The 3613-nt window shown below is 40.4% G+C and overlaps 1 long non-coding RNA gene across 1 annotated transcript; it reads right to left on the bottom strand.

The window, feature by feature from the left end:
- Positions 1-1519: 1519 nt before the first annotated feature.
- On the bottom strand, positions 1520-3337 carry LOC130731878 (uncharacterized). Its single transcript, XR_009016870.1, has 2 exons — positions 3055-3337; positions 1520-1761 (listed from the first exon to the last, which is right to left on the bottom strand). It is a non-coding gene; the product is annotated as an uncharacterized LOC130731878 (long non-coding RNA).
- Between the last annotated feature and the right edge of the window lie 276 nt (positions 3338-3613).

The raw sequence follows: 3613 nt of genomic DNA, 5'->3' as shown, positions 1-3613 counted from the left end.
AGAGAAGACTAAGAGAGTGAATCTTAGTGTGAGCTAAGTCAGTGTAATTCTTAGTCACTTGTAGGTTTCAAGTCCAATTGTAACACTTTACCTGATTAGTGGATTGCCTTCATTCTAAGAAGGAAGAAATCACCTTAACGGGTGGACTGGATTAGCTTGAGGGATTTATCAAGTGAACCAGGATAAAATACTTGTGTGCTTCTCTCTTCTCTCTATCTCTTTATCCGCTGCACCATCTATCTTAGATAAACCGAAAAGATTTACTTTAAATCTCAAGGGGAAAGTTTTTATATTCAAAACTCTATTCAACCCCCCCCCCCTTCTAGTCGTTTTTCACACCTTCAATTGGTATCAGAGCGCAAGTTCTGATTACCACACTTAACAGTGTTCAGTAGATCCGGGCCAGTGTGAAAATTCATGGATTCCACCACTACTACAAGCAAATATCAATACAGTGCAAGACCACCTATCATTGATGGTCAGAGATTTGATTTCTGGGAAGACAGAATCAAAAGCTTCTTTCTTGGCTTTGACCCTGATCTCTGGGATTTTGTTGTAGATTGCTACACCCCTCCTGTTGATGTACATGGTGTAAAGATCCCAAGGAAGAAGATGAGTGAAGTTCAAAAGAAGGAGTTCAGAGATCATCACAGATCAAGAGCTATTCTGCAAAGTGTCATTTCATATGAAGAATATGTGAAAATTACTGATCGTGATTCTGCTAAGTGTATCCTTGATTCCTTAAAGATGACACATGAAAGAAACAAAAAGGTGAAAGAGACAAAGGCGTTGTCTCTGATCAAGCAGTATGAATCCTTCCAAATGGAACCTGACGAATCCATTGAGGATATGTTTTCCAGATTTCAGTTGCTCGTAGCTGGAATAAGACCTCTCAACAAAAGCTACACTACAAAAGATCATGTCATAAGGGTCATCAGAAGTCTTCCTGAAAGCTGGATGCCTTTAGTGACTTCAATAGAGCTTACAAGAGATGTTGAGCATATGAGTTTAGAAGAACTCATCAGCATACTGAAATGCCATGAGCTGAAGCGCTCTGAGAAGGCTAAATCTGAGAAGTCAAAAGCTCTCCAAGCTGAAGCAGAAGAATCTGAAGAAGCATCAGAAGATTCTGATGAAGATGAGCTGACTCTGATATCCAGAAAGCTCAACTGCATCTGGAAGCACAGGCAGAGCAAATACAAAGGTTCATCAAAGGACGAAAAGTCAAAGAAGCATTTCAAACCAAAGAAAAGTCTGATGGTGACTTTTGATGAATCAAAATCAGAGGATGTTGACTCTGATGGTGAAGTTCAAGGTGTAACGCCCCGATTTCTCGAGTGTTACTCAGTAACTAATTAACCCATTTTCGTAAAGAGTTTTCGTCAATTCACTTATTAATCTTCAATTAATGACAAACCTCTCATTTTACGAAAACTCTTGAAACATAACCTTTCCAAAAACACGCGGAAGTAACCAACATCGTAAAACTTTTTAAATAACCAACTGTAAAGAGTACGAATCAAAGGCCTGAATGAAAATAAAGATTACATCAAAACTTGTTCATTCGAATTTAAGCAATAAAATTGTTCGATACCAACACTTCGGAAACTCTCAACCCCAACAGAAAACAAAAGACTCTCAACCAAAACCCTATTCCTTAGCCTCTTCCTCTTCCTCTGAAGTGTAGTCGTCCTCCGGTATTGGCACGTCACGTAGCATCAACTCCCAAGAATGAGTCATCGCCATTATCTTCACGACCATCTACCCCCCCCCCAAACAAACACATAGCAAACAAGCAGGGTCAGGTCCAACAAAAGAATGATAATGACAAAATCAACAACAACATATATAATATAAGTACATTATATGTCTTTTATGGGAAAAAGTCAGTTACTAACGGAATCTCACTTCACACAACCCACCAAAACTTCCATGGCCATAATCACGATCATCCGCAGATGAACAAATCTCGGAGGGGACTCACCGTACAACCCTCAATCATGTGGGGGGACTCACCGTCCGCCAGACTCACCGTCCGTCCACAGAATCACAAGGCGACCGCAGTCAGCCAATCACGTGGGGACTCACCGTACAACCCACAAAACACCCTCGCGTGCAAGGTACCATCGTTCTCATGGTCCATAGTCCTCACCAGACCTATGTCCAATTATTCACATTTACTGGCAAGCGAGTTTATTACACTTTTCTCTTTGTTAAGTCTCTAAAATCAATCCTAGAGTCTTATCATACTCTTTATACAACAACCTTCACAACACAACATTCACGGGTTACAAGGGAATTACGGCTAGGTGAGCGACCCTTGAACCATTAACTCAGAAAATAAATATAATCCACGTAAAGGAACGCAAGAACATTCACTCATGCATAATATATCATCGCAACTTCAACATATTGACAGCAGAAACAACTTTCACAAAAATAGAGCCACAGAATGCATCTTTCAACCAAAAATCACGTATGATACCTTTCTAGAAAGCTATTTTAAATATCTACAAGTCTCTAGTTACTCACTTGTTCATTTGAGTCCCAGAATTAGGTGATATTAGTCCTTAAAGTTTCTGTCCGACACAGGGAAAAACAGCAAGTATGACAGTTACCCAAAACGACCTACAACACACAATACTAGACCAAAATTTATGATCTTTATATGCCTGGAAAGCTCTTTCGAAGATCTACAATTTGTATTTTAATCATTTCTTTATTTGACGACCAGAAACAAGTGAAAATAGGACCTGAAGTTTACTGTCCAGCACAGAAATCTGACAGAGAATGCATTTGCCATCAATTTCGTTTAAGCCATTCTATTCTAAGGGTTCTAAGTCATCTACCAGCATCAAATATAGTAACATGTTCACAGTGTAACCCAATATGACCTGGAAAAGTCCAGCACACATCGCATATTCAAAACCTCAAGCACATCAATCAAGTTCATACATAAAATCATGTCAAAGCATGGCAAGAATCATAATTTTTCCAAGAAAACTCATGATATAACCCCTATTCTACCCAAAAGATCCTAAGACCAGCCCTTACCTTGTTTGGTGATGGAAAAACAGAAGTTTGGAGATGGAAAGAAGGTTCAAAAGCTGCTGTCCTCGTTCTCTATTTCCTCTCCCTCGCGAATCCCTCTCTACTCGCGCTCTCTCCCTTGCTCGCGTGCGTGACCAGCGACAATGGTGGTGGCTTGGGCGGCGGCTCCCTTCTCTTCTCTCACACGTTCTCTCTTTTCTCTCTTCTGCTCTCTCTTTGTTTTTCACGTGAAGGTGCTGTAGTGTATCTCTGTTTTCTGATTGTGGAAGAATAGGGTTTCCCCCCTTGGCTAAAATCACATGCAACCCACAAGTGGGCTAGGGTTTTGTTTTCCACAAGCCCGACCCAAGTCCAACCTTAACCCACCAGTCTAATTACCTAATCAGACCTGAAACTTACTAAAACCTAAGCCCTCAAAGGTAAATTCATAATTAAATTCGGACTTAGAAGAAAAACAATGTAATAATCCCGCTGGCACTGTACAGCCGGAACTACGTTCACTAAAACGAGGATATCTGGAGCTACAGATATCGGATCGACACGAAACCACTTGGAGAATTTG

This window comes from Lotus japonicus, chromosome 1, assembly GCF_012489685.1.
Source record: "Lotus japonicus ecotype B-129 chromosome 1, LjGifu_v1.2".
NCBI classification, from domain to species: domain Eukaryota; kingdom Viridiplantae; phylum Streptophyta; class Magnoliopsida; order Fabales; family Fabaceae; genus Lotus; species Lotus japonicus.
The sequence above is the reverse complement of the archived record's forward strand: the minus strand, read 5'-3'. Positions and strand labels throughout refer to the sequence as shown.